Below are 11004 nucleotides of genomic sequence, written 5' to 3'. Positions count from 1 at the left end.
CCCCAGGCTACTTCTGTCTGAATAAAACTTCAACTTCAACTTCAACTTCAACAACCATCATCAGCGGTGCCTGGCCAGGCATGTGCAGTGGGTGTACGGACGGCGGACAACGACAACGACAAGGGAGGGAGGGACGCAGCTCCGAGCATGAGATGCTTCGCATCTAATCCAATCACTAAAGGCATCCTGCCACAATCATCAGCGGTGCCTGGCCAGTCATGCGCAGTGGGGGTGTGGTACTCAGGGTTCCCCTACGGGAAGATGACGACGGTCGTAGAACGCGAAGCTTTATCATAATGGATTCTTTGGTTGGCCAATCCCTAGGGGTATCCTGCCACAATCATCATCAGCGGTTCCTGGCCAGGCATGAGCAGTGGTTGTGCGGACGGCGGACAACAACGACAAGGGAGGGAGGGACACAGCCCCGAGCATGAGATGCTTCGCATCTAAAAAGCGAACGAATGTCTTCAAAACAAGCACATACGTTCATTCCCAGTAATTTGCTGTAATGGCTTCTAAAAATGTGTCACCTCATAAAGTACGATCCTCGCATCTACAAATGTCCAGAGGTTACGGTAACAAGATAACGGCACACCACCAACGACCTAACTGTAACAAAGGAGATCGCCACCATAAAGGCCCTTCCAAATGCCTTTGGACCTTTCTGTCTGATCCAGTCTGCAACACACGGCAGTATGACTGGCAACCAAGGAAAATTATACAAGAATGTCTTGAGGCCCGTTACTTCCGCTTGGCATATGTTGGGCAACAAACGCGAACTGGGGAAGATGACAGCCTGGTGTTACGTTGTTGTCTTTTCGAAAGTAAAACAATGGACATTATTTTTACATGCATTATGATAAGTCCACTTCTAAATGAGCGCAAGCCTTGCTTTCTTCTTCCGCCGTTAGTGATCAGTGATGTCACATGCACTGGTCATTAATGAATACACCTGCCAAATGACTCTCGCGTTAGCCTACCCATCCAAGAGCATGCAAAGTTGTCCTTTAAGTTGTCCTTCAAGGCCTAACTGCACCGTGCAGCTAAACAGAAACCGGAATAGTCTGCGTTGTTTTGTTCATTCAAGTGCAGAAATAAGTGTCTGCCTAAAAATATCTGTAAAAATGTTTATTTTAGCTGAAACTTGAAGTTGAGTACACATGATTTAACTTCCAGAGGGGCGGGTGAGGCGGGTGGCTTCCATTGAGAAATTCTCTCCTCGTCCTTCTGAAAACCAGCGCCATTTTAGTACTGTGGAACACATGAGAATGGTAAGGTTTTAAGCAACTGACACCCAAGAAGAGTCCTGAGCGTCTAACCAGTAGCGTGACGCCAAAAATCACTTGTGAAAGCCAGTGCCAGCTGCTTGAGCACGCAGCCATACACAAAGGCGGATCGCAAGCACGAAATAGCCAAGGATGAGTTAGTGCCGTCGCTTTAGAGCAGCGCAAGGCATAAAAAGAAAAAAAAGAAGATGTTTAGCCACCCAAGCGCGCGGTATGCATCTCGCAATCTTTCCAGCAAACCGAGCACGCCAGCATATTGTTAAAAAGAAAAGAAAAAAAACGCGGAACGGGAGCTTTGCAAGGTTAAGCTCTAATTCCGGCCCGGTACGAAGTCAGCACGTCCGGATGGCCCCAGAACAAGCGCCGCCCTCGTTTTTTTGAAATCAACCAGTAAGCGCACTAGTTTCGGTTTCCCGTCCAGCCAATCGGCGTGGGCGACGACCAGGCGTCGTGGCGCCGAAGTTTACGCGCGCGTACCGTGAACGTGAAGACGTTGAGAGAAGAGGGGAAGAGGAAATGCCGCATTTTTACGTGCCTACTTGAATTGTTTTGTTTCTGGAGGCCGTCGACCTTAGCGAGGGGTCGTCGAGCGCCTGCGAAGCACGCGCGGTCCTTCAACCTGCTGCAACGGAGAAGGGGGGGTCTCCGGGAGCAAGTTTAGCGTCAAAAGTGGGCCAATGGCAGTGGCGCGAACGTGCCTGCGAGCGTTCACAATCAATTGGCCACGCGACGGCGCGAGGGGTGCAGCCGCGAGGAACCGGGGAGGAGGCGAGACGGTCCGCGTGTCTAACGGAATGCAGCGGTCGCCACTGTGGCTAACGGGGAGCCGCCGACAGATGGCGCCAGTGTAACTGAATGCGAACACGTTTCCTCTGGCTACTCCTGGCAGCTACCGTATTGTAGCGATTGCAAACAGCATTGAGTAGGGAACACTCTGGTGGAAGACATTGTAATTTAAATTTCAGCTAAAGAAGTAACGTTGGGCAGGACGAGTCATGCGAATGAGGGATAACAGGTGGATTACCGTTTAACAGTATGACTACCAATGGACCGTAAACAAAATAGCAGCAGACCAAGAACTCCATGGAGTGATCAACCCAGAAGAGTTCGGAGAAAGATTTTCTTTATTTGCGGCAATATACACTCTGGCATATATTAGCGTACTTTACAAATACAAATTGGCTCCCATTTCGAGGAGGAAGGCCCTAAGGGAGAGGTAGTGGTGTCCCCACAACCACCGCTGGAAATTAGGAGTTCTAAGATGGAGGCCCGTGCTTCGAAGGTGTCGGGTTCTCGCTGCTTCGGATGAAGGGCAAGTTCATAGGTAGGTGACTCGTGTCAATTGATTTGGCAGAAGCTCTTCAGACGGCGCAGTTGTCGGGGGACATCGCAGGGTAGCGTGGGGACCATGCCCGAGTTGCCACGGAAAAGAGGCCCACTCCAACACGAACTGTACGCAGCAAGATGTCCTCCGAGCGAGCGCATTTACTGGTGAGGTCTGTTCCACACGGTGGGATGAGGGCACGCGTGGTGCGGCGCAGGTCCGTTTTTTTTGGGGGGGGAAACTTCTTCTTGTGCTGTTTGAAGCAATCGTAGTGGCCGGGCAATAAAGACGGGTTGACAGGTACTATCTGCAGCAATGTTTGCGAGGAGCGTACTACGGAGAGTCCGCAACAACCGCAGAGAGCAGGGGTATGTGTCCAATATAGAGTGGATGCCCTTTGATACAGCGGAGCTGTTGGCTACGCGGCGTAAATTCGCTTGTGCTGCCACAGAGTCAGCATACATTTGTATTCGATCGACAGGAAATATAGACGCAGATTTCACAGGCACGCCAGTACTGGCGGCTGCGATCCAGTCTCAGGTGATACAGGCCTCTGTGAACGCTGGGACCCACAATGGCGTCTGGGCTAGAGTGACGGAATGCCCCGCTTACTCAGAAGCCACTCGAACGTGTGTCTATCAATTAGTCCACACAATGCAGTCGATCCTGACGGAGCACACAGACATCCGAGACGGGCTACAGGCGCTAACGCTGGCGCTAAAACAAATTCAGGTCCCACTATAAAAATGGGATAAGAATGGACTCGGCAAACTCACGGTAGACGTGACTCGAAATATTTGGAGAAGCCTTCTTTCTGCAGCAGACAAAAACAGACTGATCGTGATGATGATGACGACGATCGCGACTATAACGATGATGACGATGATGTAGCTCCGGATTCCAAGCGTTCTGTAATGGACATGTTTCGACCCAAAGTTGGTATCTTAAGGGGAGCATCACTGAGGCGTTCGTTGGCTAATTTGGCGAAAACCGAGCTCTCTTCAGATCCGCGCAACAACAAAGTGAAACCATATGAACCTGCCATCAAAATTCCTGTCAACTAGGAAGAGACCTTCAAAGATAAAAAAAAAAGTCTTTAAGGTCATCTTATCGTAGCCTGACTGGTTTTATTTCTCCTGAAAGAATTTCTTTTCGGAAATGTGTTCGGGTAAAATAGTGAAACCGACTTTAAAGGAGGCCAGCGTAAAGACTTGTTGCTTATCTAAAGCTCAGTTGGCAACATTGAACACTGCACCGAAACTCATTCGTAAAGAAAAAAAAATAGTATTTGCTTCTTTCGCGACATCATACACTTCTCAATACAAAACTCTGCAGTCCGAAACTCAGCGATACCACTCAACCATGTAACTCAGCGGCATAACTACGCAAGAAGTGATGCCATCTCTTACATTATGACATCGTGATGATGATACTAACTTTATTTTGGCCAAAATTAAGAGGAAGCTTCCTTTTACAGTCTTGCTGCATTTGTTCTTCTTTTAATGCGGCCGCTGATTTTCTGGTAATGAGCCCATCAATCGTGAACCCTTGCGCAAAACGACAATATATTATCCCAGGATTGTCAAAGAAGAAGCTGTAGTGGCCAAAAGATCTCGATTTGTCAACTTGGGCTGTTTGTGATGTAACTGTAAAAAACGGAAGAGAAAAAACCAAGCTTCTACGTATCCAGGTGTTTTAACGCCTATCGAACGGTTCAGTAACGCAAAAAGCTTTTCTTTTAGTACATTTGTTGCCCAGTGTTATGCCGTACTTTATACATGCCCCTCGACGCATCTCTCCCTCTTCCCGCCCCAGGCACCCCGAGAGCAGCCTGAAGCCCATCATCATCATCACCATTATCATCATCATACAGGGTGGTGCGACGATAATTGGAACACTTCAAATTTTTTTCCTGAGCGAACCCCTGCTCGGTTCGCGTTCAAACTTCGCACGAAGGTCGCAATGTGTACTCCATTTTGTTTAACACCGGGAACAACGACGGTTCTTTCCTTTTTATTCTACGTAAAAAAAAGTTTTTTTTAAGTTTTTTTAATGAAGCGCTTTCTGGTTTCTTGCCCACTTCGCCTAGAAAATTTTGGCTGTACTTGGGCAATCGCAAAGAAGGGATTGAACAAACCATGGTTGGCTCTGATGTTATAGCTCAAAAACAAGATATAGCTAATGGTTTCAATCACATTTTCCGGCCTGTCTGTACAAAAATGGCATTTACGGATGAAGAAAAAAAATGGCCCAAATTCGCGAATGCGCCATGGATCCAGTTTCATTTGACCAAACGGGCGTGTTTCAGCAGTTACTTAATATGAACGAAAAGAAGGCTAACAGACCGGATGGAATACCAAGTGTGTTTTTGAGGCGGTATGCGGAGTGGATATCATTTTATTTTGTCATTATCTCCGAAAAATCGCTCTTGACACATTCGCTCCCAAAAGACTGGCTGAGCGCCAGTGTTGAACCGGTATTTAAAGGTGGCGATATGATGCACTTTACCAACTACAGGCCAGTGTCTCTGACGTGGTGTTGCTCTAAGGGTTTTGAACACGTCATTGCAAAATACATGAGTATTTTCTTGGAGACAAATGGCTGATATGTGGGCAACAGCACGGGTTCAGGGAAGGGCTTTCCACGCTATCCCAACTGGTTGAAACACTTCACGATTTTACTGCTGCTGTATATAACAAGGAACAAGCGATGTAATATGCATAGACTTTGCAAAAGCCTTCTACAAGGTCTCGCACCATAAATTGTTCTTCAAGCTCGAACAAACAGGCGTAAAGTAAAATATCTTAAAGTGGATTGAAGCATACTCAACGAACCGCAAACATTTGGTGCGAATTGATGGGTTTGAGTCTGAATCTCTTGATGTTTATTGCGGTGTTCCACAAGAGTCCGTGTTGGGCCCATTGCTGTTTTTGGTGTACATAAATGATGTTGATGTTGTTAACCCTCCTGTAAAAATTAAATCGTTTGCCGGCGATTGTTTAATCTGTGCCGCAGTGACGTGTACGAATGACCCAAATGTAATTGCCGGATTTTCAAACATGACGCAATAAATATGAAATAAAAAATACTCTAAGACAACATATACGCATATACTAATAAGAAAAACATTCTACCATTTACCTATACTATTGAACCAATTATTTACCGCAAGAATGCGCATATAAATATTTGGGAGTGCGTATTACGAATGACCTAAAATGGCGTGCACATGTTGAGAAAGTATACGCTGGGCCTCTTGCAGAAAACTGCGTTTCTTGCGTGCTAAATTACCGAATGCTACGAAAGACGTTAAGCTGCTTGCATGTAAAACATTTGTGCGCCCTGTTTTAGAATATGCTTGTGCTGCCTGGAGCCGCCCCCCCCCCCCCTTTCCATCCAAAAGGATTTAATTGTTAAACTGGAACGAATTCGGATTCAGAGACTTTCCGCACAATTTATATGTTCGAAGTACAACGGAACAGATTCAGTTGCCGATATATTAAAACTCAGCGGTTTGGAATCTCTCGAAACTAGAAGACGAAGGCATTGCTTAAAGTTCTTTTTCCAATATTACAAGGTCAAATAAGAATAGAAGAATTCACGTACACCCCCCGAATGAGCGCAGAAGCCGAATGAACCACGACGCGGCAGTTCGCCCTCTGGTTGATCTCACGGACGTCTTTCGTAATTCGTTTCTTCATGATGTTATATAAGCATGCAAAAAATTTCCGCGACATACTGTCGAAAGTTCTGATGTTAGGAATTTGAATGTGTTCTTGATGTTTACTTCGCACAGCAATGAATATGTAATTGTGTTCATGTTCTAAGTTGCCGAAAGCGTCAATGACTGAATGTGCTTTCCGTATCGTTTGCTTCCCTCTCAGTAATGACCCTCAAGACGGTATAAATAAATAAATAAATAAATAAATAAATAAATAAATAAATAAATAAATAAATAAATAAATAAATAAATAAATAAATAAATAAATAAATAAATAAATAAATAAATAAATAAATAAATAAATAAATAAATAAATAAATAAATAAAATCGATTTTCGCCTTTGGGAATATGGGGGCTGACTTCCACGAGCCAGTGCAGGCTGATCTCTCAACGGCAGCGCCAGCTGGGGTATGCAGAGCGAAGCGGACGATGGGGATTCACGCTTCTTACACGGCAGGAAGGAGCCAAATGGGGTAGCAGACGATCAGAAAATGTGGAAGCAGGTGAGGATACAAATCCAACGTTTATTGGTCACGTGAACCGGGGTAATATTTTATTATTATTGGTATGAGCTGTTATGCAACTATTTGTCATCGTCGTAAAGTATAGACTAAAGAGATTTTCTGACCCTCTGCTACGGAATTTGGCTTCTTCCGTGAATCCCCGTCGTCCGTTTCGCTCTGCATGCCCCAGGTGGCGCCGTCATTCCAAGATCAGCTTGCACTGGCTCCCACGTCCAAATTGGCCGCCGTTTTCGCATAGGCGAAAATCATTTTTATTTATATTAAAGATAAACAGGTAAGTACCATCGTTTCTCCCAGTGTCAAACAAAATAGACCAAAAAATGCGACCATAAAGTTTGAGCGCGAACCGAGCAGCGGTTCGCTCAGCAAATTTTTTTAGATTGTTCCAATTATCGTCGTAACACCCCGTATTTAGGTACCCTGACGGACGAAAGCCTCTCCCATTGACCACCGACCTTTCCTGTCCTGGCTGCTTCCCTCCCAAAAGTTTTGAATGATGCCATTTCATCGTTCAGCTGCAAAGGAGATAAACTAAAATGAGAAATATTCTGCAGAAATTCAAAGAATTATCGACCTAATGCGTAGCATTTTTATGCCGCTTGTCTTGAGTGTGAGTTTTTCAAGCCAGATTTGTTGGTTTTCAAAATCCTGTTCGAAAAACTATCGTTATTTACGCTATTGTACCGATTAGAAGTGGAAATTTCGCAAAGTCTGCATTATTATGCAGGGCGGTATACGGTTCGCCATTTTCAGTATTTTTATTACTTTTCTTACTTTCTAGTTTTTCAAAATTTTGCGCGACCGGTTATCTCCATTTACGATATTATAGCGAATATAGGTGGAACTTTCGCGATATCTGCATTTTTGTGGAAATGCAGGACTTTCCGGAGTCCTGGCTTAGGGGATAGTCGGTAAAGAATGCTACGCATTAAAAACACTGAGGCGTCCTTTTATTCTGGCATGGGGAAACCGCAAACTTGGTGGAACAACATAACGCAAGTTGGTACAACATATAGCAACGAATTGTTCCGTTGCGAGTCCTTCTTGCTGGGGTGATGAAGGACGGTAGTGGGAATATGATGCTCGATGGATGTTTGAATTCATAGACTGGATTAATTTATTAACTCTAAGTTTACACATTGCACTAAAGGAACATCAGAATCAATCAAGCAGCAGCTTATTAACGCAAGAAATCTAAAATTGTGAGGACACGTATCGTACACCCTCATACCCTTCCCAGCTCATATGATTTGGAGCGTAACAAGTCGTGAATGGCTAAGCCTGTTTTCTAGGGCTTAAGGGTTGGGGGGAGGGGGGGGGGGGGAACATGTCTAAGCATTTTTAAAGGTGCAGGGACATGATAAGGCAACGAATGCAGAATTTTCTGGTGAACGCATGTTTTCAAAAATACATAAAATACAGCTTTTAAGCGCCATAAATGTGGGTCCCCGCCGAAAATAGATGCAAGCGTTGTTCCAGCTTGTATTTCAGTCACACGTTTTGTCTTGCTGTAAAGTATAGTAAAAACATGTGTGCAGGTGAAAGCGAGCGCAATGGTTTGCTTTTCGCGAGCGCAATGGTTTGCGAGCGCAATGGTTTGCGAGCAATGGTTTGCGAGCGCAATGGTTTGAATTTTCTGCTGAACGCATGTTTTCAAAAATACATAAAATACAGCTTTTAAGCGCCGTAAAAGTGGGTCCCCGCCGAAAATAGATGCAAGCGTTGTTCCAGCTTGTATTTCAGTCGCACGTTTTGTCTTGCTGTAAAGTATAGTAAAAACACGTGTGCAGGTGAAAGCGAGCGCAATGGTTTGCTTTGACTGCCGGCAGCTATTATCATCAGCGGCAGAAGTGGGACATTGTTCGAGCAACCTACTACACGATAAGCGCGGTCACCAACGTTACGGATCGCCGTGTTGAGCAATCGCGCCGGCGGTACCACCCTTGCTTGTTCTCCTTGTTTGGTGCACTTTGTCTACTCGACACGCTTAAAAGGCAGTGCAGATAAATATAAGGGGAACAAGAAGAAAAATACAAGCTGAAGTTTAGTTATTTCTTTCTAAACAATCGACCGATAGTTAGCCCCTAAAAAAGAGCCTTGCAGGTGTTCTGTTTCATTTAAAACGAAAACACCATTTTCCCTTTAGTCCCCCTTGAAGCCAGTGTTCTTGATTATGAGGTTTACCGCTCGGACGCTACACAGACGATCAGACGCGCTGAAGTGGAGGGCTTCGGAATAGTTTTGACCTCCTGGGGATCTTTAATGTGCGCCAAAACCCAAACACAAGGGCATTTTCGCTTTTCGTTTCCATCACAAAAGCGGCCGCCACGGTCGGGAATCTAACCCTCGTCTTTCGCCCTAAGCAGCACAACGCCTTAGCCACTTAGCCACCACTGCGGGTACGCCAGTGTTCTTCACGAATGAAGTATGTTCTTTGTCATTTATTTATTTATCTATTTACAAACACTACTGACCAGTGACCTAAGCAGGAGGGGCAAACAATATGTTAACACAAAAGAACATTCTGATACAAGAGCAAGGAAAGCGAAGGGGGGGAAGGAGGACAGGAGTTTCGAAAACAATACAGCACCATTTTTTATTGATGTCATCAGGACGAGTATTGATAGCAACATAAAACTGCTTTTCGATGACTCCAACGTTTGCAGGGTAACAAACAGCTATAAAGACCGGCCACGCTCTTATATAGCGCAATTTAGTACTCTGGCGACATGATCCCTTAACTGAAGTGTGACAAGTGCCTTCAGAAAACCAACAAACAAGACAATAACGTGAAAGAGATAACCTTTTAACTTTTACTGTGTCATAAACGGATCAGTGTTGACCAAATTACAAACACATAAACGTCTCAGCCCGACATTAATACCTATGAGGGCCAGCTACCACGAGCCTGATACTACCGTCCGAAAGAGGGAGAGACAGAGAGAGAGAGAGAGAGAGAGAGAGAGAGAGAGAGAGAGAGAGAGAGAGAGAGAGAGAGAGAGAGAGAGAGAGAGAGACAGAGAGAGAGAGAGAGCTTTTTAATGTGGATTGGCCGGGTCAGTTCTGCTAGTGGCAGTGCTCGCTATGCCAGATGGGGAGGATTATAATGCAGTGAGGTGGATGTAAGAGATTGGGAAGACAACAACAAGAGAGGAAGCAAAACTAAATAAAGAAAGACACGCAATGAAAAGCAAGAAACAAAACTCTAAATAAGGTTGATTAAAAAAGTTGAGCAAATGGTGCCGAGGAAGCCCAGAACGACAAACAACGGAAAGGAGAACAAAAAGACGTAGATTACGACGCAAACGCGTAAGATATTGTCATGCGCACAGTTCAAGAATTACACAACTTTCGCTAGTCCAGAGTCTCGCAAAAAACGCAACAAAATTTTTGTGCTTAAATACGAGTCATTCTTGTTGGCCCAGGGTCCAACAAAGTGACACGAGTGAAGCTTTGCTCCACGTAGTACACGAGAAAGGAAGCTAGCCGCTGTCGCTTGCGCAGCGCAAAATGCCGGGCATATACACAACAAGTGCTCGGTAGTCTCGCGCACAGCGCACGTGGGGCACAGTGGTGAATCCTCCCACCCTATTTTGAAGTTGAAGCTTCGGGTGTAAGCCTCGTTGAAAGTCTAATGATGCAGTGCACCTTCAGAGCGTTTTGTAAGGTCGTGTGGAAAATGGAATTTACAGAGAGGGTCAATGACTGCGAGGGTTCTGCCACTTCGACAGAGAGAGAGAGAACAAAACTTTATTTAAAAAACCGGGTTAGCGAGGGGGGTGGCGGAGGACCAGAGGTCTGCCGCCTGCCAGAACTCGGGAGGTGACCAGCACTTGGCTGGACTCCTCGGAGCTGCCCAGGGCCTGCTCCCAGTGGGATGAGGAGTGGAGTGGGGAATATGGGTCAGCAGGACATTCGCAAAAAGAGTGATACAGAGTATCCAGCTGACCGCACTTGGGGCAGTGGGGTGTGTGGAATTGATGTGGATGCGTATGTATTAGTTGAGTACGATGATGGAACGTGTGCGTTTGTAGTATCCGCCACATGTGGACAGCCTCGGGGGATAGGTGTGGGTGTTGGGGTGGGAGAGTACGGTGGAGGAGGCGGTAATGAACGGTAATTTCCCTGAAACTGAGGGGAGACTCGGA

This window comes from Haemaphysalis longicornis, unplaced genomic scaffold, assembly GCF_048455015.1.
Source record: "Haemaphysalis longicornis isolate Haplotype H1 unplaced genomic scaffold, Haemaphysalis longicornis Haplotype H1 scaffold_3, whole genome shotgun sequence".
Classification (NCBI taxonomy): Eukaryota; Metazoa; Arthropoda; class Arachnida; order Ixodida; family Ixodidae; genus Haemaphysalis; species Haemaphysalis longicornis.
Note: the sequence above shows the minus strand (reverse complement) of the source record.